General features: G+C 43.6%; 1 protein-coding gene across 1 annotated transcript in view; it reads left to right on the top strand.

Moving 5' to 3' along the window:
* The first annotated feature begins 980 nt into the window (after positions 1–980).
* AKAP13 (A-kinase anchoring protein 13) overlaps positions 981–11,539 on the top strand; it is a 322,789-nt gene continuing 312,230 nt past the window's right edge. Inside the window, exon 1 of the mRNA XM_019666459.1 lies at positions 981–1,213. The gene's annotated coding sequence lies outside the window, so the exon portion shown is untranslated. The remainder of the gene's footprint in view (positions 1,214–11,539) is intronic.

The raw sequence follows: 11,539 nt of genomic DNA on the forward strand, positions 1-11,539 counted from the left end.
TCTGTTATCTACCACTCAGATCAAAATACAGAGCACTTCCAGCACCCCTCCTGTTGTTTCCCAGCCAATAGCCCTTCTCCCTGTAGGTATAACCACTATAACCACTATATTTACTTCAGTCACTATCAATTTGCATGCTCTTGACAGCATGTCAAGTGTCACCATTTTGTACTTACTACTTCCTTTAAGTAGACTCATTTTTTGCAACTTTCTATTTGATCTAATGTCAATGAAATAATGGTTTGACATGAGAGGCATTTCCCCCTGCTCTTCCCCCATACGCATTGAAATAAACACACAGCTATCAAAATGAAGTTTCTTCCTGTACCAAGAGACATTGTGTTTCTCAAATGCCACCAGATGATTTCTGAGGTCTCTTGCAACTCGAAGACTGTATGATTTTGGGTTGATTGAGTAGCCAAAAGTTCCTGGAATGCATTGTCACAATCCTGATGCCTCCACAGATCCATCCATCCATCCATCCATCCATCCATCCATCCATCCATCCATCCATCCATCCATCCATCCATCCATCCAGAAAACACGTTGAATACCTAGCAGTGACTCTCCTAGGCACTAGACGCAGAGAAGACTAAATCCCACTTTCCGATTTTAAGTGGAGGGAAAAAGAAAAATAAATCATTTCAGTACTTGTGGTAAGTGCTACAGTTCAGGTAAGCACCATCAACAGAAGAAGGGCGGTTTTCGGAGTTAGGGCGGAGAGCAGAGGGTGGGTGGGCATTTAACCAGAGCAACCTTTCCACCCGACTTGGATCGCTTTGCGCGGTGCCCCAGCGGCGTTCAACCTCAGCCTTCCTTAGCAACCAGAGCGGACCGCCCAGGTGCCTTCCTATTGGTCTCACGGAGCTTGACGGGCAGCTCTATCGTGTAATCCCAGCTCGCAAACCTTGGCTCCGCGCTTACTCTCGGGAGGGCTCATAGGCGTTACCGCCGGCTGGCCCGCCCGTCCCCGAGCGGCTTGCGGCGCATGCGCGGGCAGACGGCGGTGTTCGGAGCCAGCGCGGAGCCGGAGCAGCCTCGGCAGAAGCTCCTGGACTCCGCCGGGACCGCGGTGGTGCAAGCTCCTCGCCTCGGCCGCCGCAGCCGCCAGCCGCCAGCCGCCGCCGGGGGAGCGAACGCCTATTGTCTTCTCCGCGACGAAGGTGCGGAGCTGCTCGGACTCGGCCCGCGGGGGAGCCCCGGGCGCCGCACGGTGAGAGCGCAACTTAGTTGGCGGAGTTGGGGGAAGTTTTGTGATTTGGGGAGGGGTCCAGCGAGGAGCGCGGCCCCTCCCCTGTGGCCGCTCCTCGGAGAGGGGGCTGGGCCCGGGGCGGCCAGGGCGGGGAGGGGGCGCGCGGGCAGGCGGGGATGAATGGGCGGCCTCCGAGCGTTCCCCGGCTCTGCAGCCCCTCCTCCCTCCGCGCCCCCTCTCCCGCATTGTCTGCTCCGGGGCTGTGCCGGGCCCGCAGCCCAACTTGGAGCGCGCCTCAATTCCCGGAGTGCGGGGTGCGGCAGCCCCGCGACGCCGCGGATGCCCCCTCAGAGGCCCCCTTACCCTGCGGAGCCTGGACCCCCAGACCCGGGGCTTCCCTGATCAGCTGCTCAGTGGCTCCCTCTCAGCCGACCGAATCCGCGAACCTAGTGCTAGGGACGCGAGGGAGCAGCTCCCCGGGGCGGACGCGGACCGTAAACACGCCGGGCATCGCCCGCCTTTGGGGGCGCTTTTGGCGCCTGCTCCTGGGGGCGCGGTCGGGGACCTGCGCGGGTCGGAGGCGTGCAGCCAGTGGGGACCCGCTCTCGGACCATGCAACAGGCTCAACGCTATACCGTGTTCAAGTGTAGCCATACTTGGAGACCAAACAAACCTTTTTTCTTTTTAAATAAATATGGCATACTGACAATTTTTTTTTTTTTTGCAAAGTCAGTCAGTATGTGAAAAGTTTAAAAACAATATCGGGAAAACCCTCAAAATATTTTTTATCAAGAATAAAGGATAGACAGGTGTTTTTGTTTTTTGGAAGTAGTTTTTAAAGCAAAATGATTCCATCCCATTTTTTAAGTTTCTAGATCTTAACTGTGAACTTAGAATTCCCAGTGAAAGTTGGATTGTATTCTGGTGTTCATTCTTAGCTTTTACACTCAGTGAAGTTATTTTGAGAGTTTATTGCCTCAGGCATACAGAACTAAAGGAAAAAGCGATGTGCCCTTCTTTTTCTTATTCTGCAACCCTTCTTTTTATTTTCAGAAGAAGCAGCTTATTCTGCTTTTGTAAGACACTGGATTGCCCAGATCAGGACAAATACGGCAGTTTTTGCAAGACAATTTTTTGCTCAAGTTTGTAATGGAGGATCAGCTGAGATAAATCACTGTTAACATTTCTTGTATTCATTCCTTTGTGGTCTCTTGGGGATTTGCAGACTGCATTAAGGACGAACCTTGTTGTCAAGTTTTGATTGCATGACTCGACTAAATTTGGTTAATTTAGCTTATCACGTGAGAATAATTCTGTTTAAATATTCCAGCCGGAACTGGCTTAAATGTTGGTCAATTCAGGTGGAACAAAATGACCAGGATGTGTTAATATCAATTGTTATATCCCTTTGCCATCTGCTAAATTAAAAAGAAAAATTCGAGAAACTGTGTGTCAGTTGGTTTTGATTGATTTCTTATGCTAAGTGAGTAAGATAGAGAATTATTCCTGGGTTTTTCTGGTTTGGTTGGCCTCTTCAAAAACTTTCTTCACCTGACAAAGCAAAACAAAAATGCCCTTATGGCAGAAGTATTGAACTTTTTTTTCCCCAGTTCATGAATATATGTATTTTGAAAAGTAATGCTTATAGATCAACTATGATGTATGTATCAACAAATAAGCATTGTGCTTTTAAACTACAACAACAAAGGTCACTTTTAGGAGCCGCAATCCTTGTTCTTACAGCTTTCCTTTCTGGTTGTGTGTGCCTGCGTGGGGGGGATTCTGCAAGAGGGTGACAGGTTGGAAGGGTTGTCAGGGAGGGACGAAATGTAAACAAATACTGTTACAACATAATGTGACAAGTAGGCCAGTTGCTTTCCTTCTCTGAGCTGTGATGGCATGTTACACATACTTTTGTTTTAGCATTTCTTACACTTCATTTATTTGCCTGACTAATGGTAACTAGATAATGGAAGTATAAGTGGACTCCTCCTCTAGTCTGTCTCATTGAGGCTCGTGATGGGCCTTATTTCTTTCATTTTTCTAAAATTTAATTTTATTAGTTTCAGATGTACGAAACAGCCTTATTATTTAGCTTTGTACCCTCTTTGCCAGGAAGGGGGGCTTAATACAATTTGAATTGGGTCAAATGCCTCATACTAGCTAGTGGTAGTGCGGCCAGAACTACAAACCTTGGGGACTTGTCCAAAATGACAGTTCACGTACAGCTCTGTGATGAAATTTAGTTTCCTTCAAAAGGATTTCTAACATTTTTCAACCATTTAATTACATCTTGAAAAGAAGTGAGGTTTAAATAGTACACTGTGGATTTCAAAAAGTGGTTTTGATTGAGAAATGTTCTCCCTTTTTTTGGTGAAATGCTTACACCTGCAGGACAAATCCATTCACACTCTTCCTGTTCCTCTATTGTGAAATGGGGAAGTGGTACAGTTTAGAAGAACAGACATTCTTTGGAGCTAGGTGAATTTGAGTTCAAATCCCTACACTTCATTGACTCGTGTGGCCTTGAGCAGTTCACTTAACTCCTCAGAGCTTGGGTTTCCTATGATTGAAGGTGTAGTAACACATTTTGCAGTGTTCTTAGGGTAAACGAGACTATGTGTGCCTAACACTTACATAGGCGTCTATTACCTGGTAGCTGTTAAGGTAATAATTTTGATACATTTTTATGACTTAAAAAGGCATTTTTAAAAGTCCGATGCTTGTGAAAATAGTGGTTTAGCTGTTTCTTTCATACATAAGGAATCCTTCTGAGAATTGGGTCTTAATCAAATGTAATTTCTTCAAGGTGCGAGTTGAACTGAATGTTAAAAACCACTTTTATCTGAATCACTTGTCAGTCTTTGAGTGGGACTTGAAGAGTGGCTTGGTTGAGTAGAACTGTGCATTTATAGCATTTAGGAAATGGTAAGAGATGGATTGTTTTCAACATTTGTAATAGGATATCTGAGTTATTTAGTCAGTTTCAGCTTTTCTTATTTTATCTTAGTCTTGAAAAAGAATAGATATGGATTATGACTACATTTCTCAAACTTGCTTAAGATAGAACTGGACTGGGAGTAATATGTTAGTAAAATTTAGAGACAAGAGCAAATCACTCATTTTCCCTTCAAGATAATGTTTTTTGAAGCTGCTACTGTTTACCTAAAGGAAGCAGTGATTTAAATCAGTTATACCAGCTCCGGGTTAGAATATTCACAATACCAAATGGAATAGATACAGTCTAGAAATATTAACCTGTAATGGATATTTCTGTATATTGAAACTCACCTTTCCATTAGTTTTCTTCTAAAATAAGGATTTAACCATGAAGGATTATAGTAAACTTTTAAAAATTATATTTGATCAGACTCATAGATTAAGGAATACACATCCTTGACCAAGCTAGATGAATAAACTTGGACTTTTGATAATCCACTCTTTGAAAGTTAACATGAAAGGTCACTTGAGTAGAATTGGTTGTTCCTGATGGGGACAGGTGTCCATTTGGAAGCAGTGCTCCTGAGTCACTCACTGTCAGGCTCTTTTTTTTTTTTTTTTTTTAGCTGGGCCATCCTGCCACCTGTTGGCAGCTCAGCAGCAGCTCAGCTCAGGCCAGAAATCGAACCGGCGACCCTGTTGCTCAGAGCTCGCACTCTTTAGCAAGCTCTTAACCAACTGAGCCACTCGGCTGGTCCTCAAGCTGTCTTAACACTGTAAATGGGGAGAGATAAGGAAGCTGTTAGTGGAAGGAAGGAAGGTTCATTCACATGGCCTCTCATTTATGGTCTTGTAGTCCACCTGTGCGTTAATTGGGCTATAATTAGAAGGTGATGGAGAAGGTAGGTATCACTGTGTGTGTGTGATATGGTTGTGAAGGGCGCGAAGGAAAAGCTGTGAGCGATTCAGGATTTATTTCACTGTACGCTCTTCTATTAGAAATTCGTTCTTTTGAATTTTCACTTCTGGTCCTATCATAAGCCCCTATCTGGCCATAGCCGCTACCACCCCAAATGGCCAGATATGCCCTAATGGTTAGGAATTAAGAAAATATGTCACACTGTAATTAATTTGTCTTTTAGACACTAAAGATGTCAATTTAGGGAAGAGCAGCTGGAAGTTATTGTAAAGAATTTCACAGAAGCCGAGATGGTTCTCGGATGGTGATCTCTACTGAAGTACGTGATATGGAGCCACATCTCTGACTTCACACCAGACTCTGCCATTTATTGGCTATGTGTTCTTGAACAAGCCACTTTATCTGCCTCAGACTTACATCCTTATTTATAAAATAAAAACAAATTTGATATCCTATCTGCTACCTACTACTGTCGGGAGAAACACATGAGATAAAGCACTGTACAAATATGCCATTTTATAATTTTATTGGTTTGGATTAGATTCAAATTCTAGTCTAAAAGGGGAAAACGGCTAACTTTTATTGGTTTTTCTTTATAAAAGGTAATTAAAATATACCGTTTCTATTGCCATTCTTGTTTCTTGGGGAAAATGATACTTTGCGCTTTTGGCTCTTCTCGTATTTTCTTTTACAACGTATTTGTCATGAAATGTTTTTCTAAACCAAAGAAATTTTAGTTCAGTGCTTGCTGTTAGACCCAAGTTACTGTGAAATCACAGGAGCTGACATTTGATGCCAATGCTTGAAGTCAGGTGAGACCACAATGAACAGTGAGCAAAGAATGCCAGAATATTTTAGAAGCGCACGCAAGAAGATAGTGTAGTTGTCTGATCTTGACTGACTCATTTTTTTAAATTACAATTTTTAAATTGATTTACTCCAATCAGGGGAGTGTGCCTCTTTGGCGCCCGATGCTATACTATGTGTCTTACCTACATTTCTTATTTATTTGTAATTTTATTTATTTATTAATTTTTTAAGATTTTATTGGGGAATTGGGGGAGGGGAACAGTGTTTGGGAGTTGGGGGAGGGGAACAGACAAGTTGCTGTCCTTTTGTTCTTCAGTTTAGTTGTGGACGACATCGCTTCACTGGCCCATGTTGGTATTATCGTTGCGCTCTTCTCAGGTGAGGCAGTCACTCGCTGGCCATTGGACGACCACTCACTGCGGCTCACGGCAGCCACGAAAGCTCATGCCCACTGCCGGCCATCCCCACTGCAGCCTATGCAGTCGCCCACGACTCATGGCAGCCCAGCTCCAGGTCGAGCTGTTGTTCACCATCTTAGCTGTAGAGGGCGCAGCGTCACTGGCCCGCATGTGGGATCTGAACCAGGGCCCTGCTGCTCAGAGCTAGTGTCCCAAGCCAACTATTAACCAATGTGCCACTTGGCTGGCCCATCCTATTTAATTTTTTTTTTTGTTTTTAAGATTTTAATTGGGGGATGGGAACAGTGCTGGGGAATTGGGGAAAGGGGAACAGACAAGTTGCTGTCCTTTCATTCTTCAGTCTAGTTGTGGAGGACGTTGCTTCACTGGCCCAAGTTGGCACCATCATTGTGCTCTTCCTGGGCGAGGCAGATCAGTCGCCGGCCTCTGGACGGCTGCTCACTGCGGCTGCTGGCCGCTCACGCTGGCTGCTGGCTACACACGGTAGCCCATGGCAACCCACTGCAGCAGGGGCTGCAGCCTACGCCGTCACCCACGATTCACGGCAGCCCGGCTCCAGGTTGAGCTGCTGTTCAGCATCTTAGCTGTAGAGGGCAGTGTCACTGGCCCTCATGTGGGATCCGAACCGGGGCCCTCTGGCGTCCCAAGCCAGCTCTTAACCAACGCGCCACTCGGCTGGCCCTTATTTAATTTTTAAAACAACCCCATGAGGCAAGCATTATTAACCGATTTTAGGATGAGGGAACAGCCCCCAAAGTGATTTGATGGTGGTCACAATGCTATTAAACTGTGGCACTAAAATTTGAACTCAGATTCTTCTGCCCCGAGAGGCCATGCTTTTCACATCATTGATGCTATCAGCTTGAAAGCGTCCATTTTTAAAATAAATGTATTGAGATATTTTTTATATCCCCATTTACAAGTATATAGAGTTTGATGAGCCTTGTCAAATGTATCCATGCATGTAACTTAACAGCACAGTGAAGACATAGAGCATTTCCATGACTCTAGAGAGTTCCCCTGTGCCTCCCTCCAGGCAGTTTCTCCCTTCAGCCCTCACCCCATTGCCCACCTCACTGTAGGCAAACACTACTCTGTTTTCTGTCACTGCAGTTTTGACTACATCAGGGGTCCTTAAACTATGGCCTACAGGCCAAATCTGGCCTACTGTCTGTTTTTATAAATAAAGTTTTATTGGGACATAGCAGCGCTCATTTGTTTTCACCTTGTTTGCTGCTGCTTTGGTGCTACACTGACCGTAGTTACAAAAGACTGTGTGGTCCACAAGCCGAAAATATTTACTTTCTGACCTCTTATAGTAAAAGGTTGCTGATTCTTGTTCTACATAACCAAATGCCAACAACCACATCTAAGAAAATGAAGAATTCTATAATATTCAGTGCATATTCAACCTTCCCTGTTTGTCCTCCAATTATATTTTTATAGTTGATTTAAATTTTTTTTTAAAGATTTTATTGGGGAATTGGGTGAGGGGAACCAGCCAAGTTGTTGTCCTTCAATCTTAGTTGTGGAGGGTCCAGCAAGCTCAGCTCCAAGTCCAGTTGCGCTGCTCAGCTCAAGGTGCCGTGTTCAGTTAGTTGCGGGTGGGCGTAGCCACCATCCCATGCAGGAGTTGAACCGGCAGCCTCGTTGTTAAGAGTGCACACTTAAAAAAATTTTTTTAACCAGGGTAACATCAAGGTTCACTGAGTGAGTTCACTATTCCTTCTTTAGCCTCTTTTATTTTTATCTCTTTCATGTTTTCTGGTGCTGTTGTAAATGATCCTTTTCAAATCTCAATTTCCAGTTCATTGCTAGTATATAGAAATAGGATTGCATTTTGTATGCCAACCCTTTACAACCTTGCTAAACTCCTTTTAGTTCTAGAAACATTTTGTAGATTCTTCGGGATTTTCTACATAGACAGTGATGTCATGGGCAGATTCAGGCAGTTTGAGTTCTTCCTTTGCAGTTTGAATGCCTTTTCTTTCTTTCTTTTTTTTTTTTTTTTTTTGCTTTATTTAACTGGCTAAGACCCCTAATATGATGTTAAATTGGAGTTTTGAGAGTGGACATCCTTTCCTGTTGTTAGGGGGAAAACATTCAGTGCCTCACCATTAATATGTTATTTATAGGTTGCTTGTTTTTGTAGAGGTCCTTTATAACTTTGAGGAAGTTCTGTTCTATTTCTAGTTTGTTGAGAGTTTTTATCATGAATGGGTATTGAATGATGTTGCCAGGGGCTTTTTCTGTACCTATCGAGATGATCATATGTTTTTTTCTTCTTTACTCTTTGGGTATGGTGAATGACACTGATTTTTTTGAATGCTGACCTAGCCTTGCATTCTGATAATCTTTAGTTGGCCATGATATATTCTTTATATAATTGTTGGATTCAATTTGCTACTGAATCTTTTTTAGTTCTTCCATTTGTCTCCTACTTAATGTTCATTTTTTAAAAAAAATCTTGAATAAATTCTGTAATACTCATAATAGTTGTTAAAGTCCTTGTCTGTTATGCCATCATTTCTGTTTTTATGGATGATTTTTCTTTCATGATGGGTTACATTTTCTTTCTTCTTTGCATGTCTAATAATGTCTCGTTGGGTTCTAGAAATGGTGAATTTTAAGTTGATTGCTGGATCTTATTGTATTCTTTTAAAACAGTATTTCTCAACCTTGGTTGTATTGACATTTTGGGCCGGATGATTCTGTGTTGTGGGGGCCCTCCTCTGCACTACAGGATGTTAGCAGCATCCCTGGCCTCTCTACTAGATGCCTGTAGTATCACCCCCAGTTGTGACAACCAAAAATGTCTGTGGCCATGCTTGATGTCCTCTGGGGGGCAAAGTCATCCCTAATATGGGAACCATCGCTTTAAAGAGTATTGGACTTTGTTTTGGCAGAGTATTTGCTTGATACTTTTGAGGCTTGTTTTTAAACTTTTTGGCATTGGTCCCGAGTAGCTTGTAGTCTAACGCTTGCTTCACCCCATTACTAAGCATGAACCTTCCATAGTTTCCACTGAGGAATTAGATGTTCTCTGCTCTGCCTGGTCAGAATATGAAAGTCTGCCACCCTTTGTGAGCTCTGGGACCGCTTAGCTTACAGTCCCTGGATCATTCTTTGCCTGCCCTCATAGAGTTATAAGTATGCACCCGTGGCTTACTGTTCAATATCAGACTCATGGAGGCCTCTGTGCTGACCTCTGGGGATCTTCCCTATCCCTCCCTCCTTTCCGGTGCCCTGCAGTGTTTAGACTCCTCAGACTTATCAACTTGACCAGACAGCTATGCACCGCTGTGGCGGGTGGTCCTCATCGTCGCAAGGACCATTGTGTGTCCCTAGGCTGAGAAGGCTGGCACAACTGTGGGGCTCATCTCATCTCTTCCCTTCCGTTAGGGAGTCCTGTGCTGCCTCTTGTCCAGTGTCTAAAAGATGTCACCTCATATATTTAATCCATTATTCTAGTTGTTGGATGGGGTGTGGCAGGAAAAACTTGGATCCAGCTTCTCCATCGTGGTTGGAAACCGAGGTCCCTCAGATGAGTATAATAGGTGGGGCCGAACGTCTCATGTTGGGATTCTTTAAATCTTTGGGGATATAAATATCAAAGAAACATTTGTTAAATGTCTACTGTCTGGAGCTCAGCCCTTATTTTATGCTGATTATAAAAGAAGTAAATAGCTTTCAGTGGAAGAGGTACATACATCTGATTTATTAAAGGTGTGATATGCTGTAGTGATGAACAAAACGATCAGTGGTCTGATATTTTCATGTAGAAATGCTTTTTTTATAGTTTTGTTTTCTAACATATGTATAATTCAGTTTTATGGCACAAAACATAGTGAGTCAATGGGTAGAGTAAGCTTTGGGTAAGTTATTTTTCTCTGAAACTCAGTTTTTCTCTTTTGTAAAGTGGGCACATGACATTTGTTCATATGTAGGGTTAATTTATTCAACACATATTTGGGTGCCCTTTGTTCTAGATGATGGGGATTCAGTGATAAATGAAAGGTAGTCGCTGCCATCCAGGAGTTGACATTTTAGTGAAGGAAACAGAAAATAAACACTTGAACAGACAACTTCGGTGATGTCTGGTGGTGGTGATTCTAGGAAGAAGATGAAGAGTATTAGCAGAAATTGAGGAGGCCAAGCAAGGCCTTTCTGAGGAGAGAGATTTGAGCAGAATCCTAAAGGAAGTGAACCTGAAGATCCCTGGATGTTCTGAGCAAAACCAAAAGGATCGTCAAGTGCAAAGAGCTTCAGGAGGGAGGGAGTATGAACAGGGGAGGCTAGTGTGGCTGGGGTGGGGTGAGAAAGGAGAACTATAGGAGATAACATAGTGTGTGCAGGCAGAGGCCACATCCGATCGATAAGCTGACGGGTTTGAGCGAGGAATGGCCAGAGCCGATGGAGGTTTTCAAGGTTTTACTCTGGATGTAGGGAGCCGGAGTGGAAGGGGGAGACAGACAAGGGTTTTGCATTGGGGTGGTTCAGTTTAGAGAAAAGGGTGGCTTGGATTAGGGCCTTAAGCAGTGAAAGTGGTAAGGAGTGGTTGGGCTGGATACATACTTCACAGATAGAACTGATAGGATTACTTACGAATTGGGAAAAGGTTTTGAAGGAAAAAAAGGAATCAAGGATGATTCCTAGGTGGGGGAGGTGCAGAGTGAGTTTGCTGGGAGGAAGAAATTGTGATTTCTCTTCTGGACCTGCTGGGTTTGATCTGTGAGGTTTTTAAGTTGAAGATCTTAGTATTTGGGTATGGAAATCTGGAATTCAAGGGGTGAAGTCTGGACTGGATATAAGAATTAGAGAATTGTAGATAAAGAGAAGGAAGGTGGGGGGTTATTGTGGGAATTAGGGGTAAATAAGCTCCTGGCACAAGGAGGGGCACTTGGCATGGTAGCTAGTAATTGTAATGACAGCGATAAACAACTGGGCACAACTGAGGAGGGGTGGCTATGAATGAAGGGAGATGGGAGTGGCTTAAAACAACACATACCTTGTATATTACATCAGTTATCCTGGATGCCACACATGCTGAAAACTTTTCTGCTTTGATCACAATAAAAATACTAGTGAAATCTGTTGCGCGTTTCCAGTCTCTAATGATGTTGTGATTTTTTTTTTTTAAAGATTTTTATTGGGGAATTGGGGGGATGGGAACAATGCTGGGGAATTGGGGGAAGGGGAACAGACAAGTTGCTGTCGTTTTGTTCTTCAGTCTAGTTGTGGAGGACGTTGCTTCACTGG

The sequence above is a fragment of the Hipposideros armiger genome, unplaced genomic scaffold, assembly GCF_001890085.2.
Source record: "Hipposideros armiger isolate ML-2016 unplaced genomic scaffold, ASM189008v1 scaffold_471, whole genome shotgun sequence".
NCBI lineage: Eukaryota > Metazoa > Chordata > Mammalia > Chiroptera > Hipposideridae > Hipposideros > Hipposideros armiger.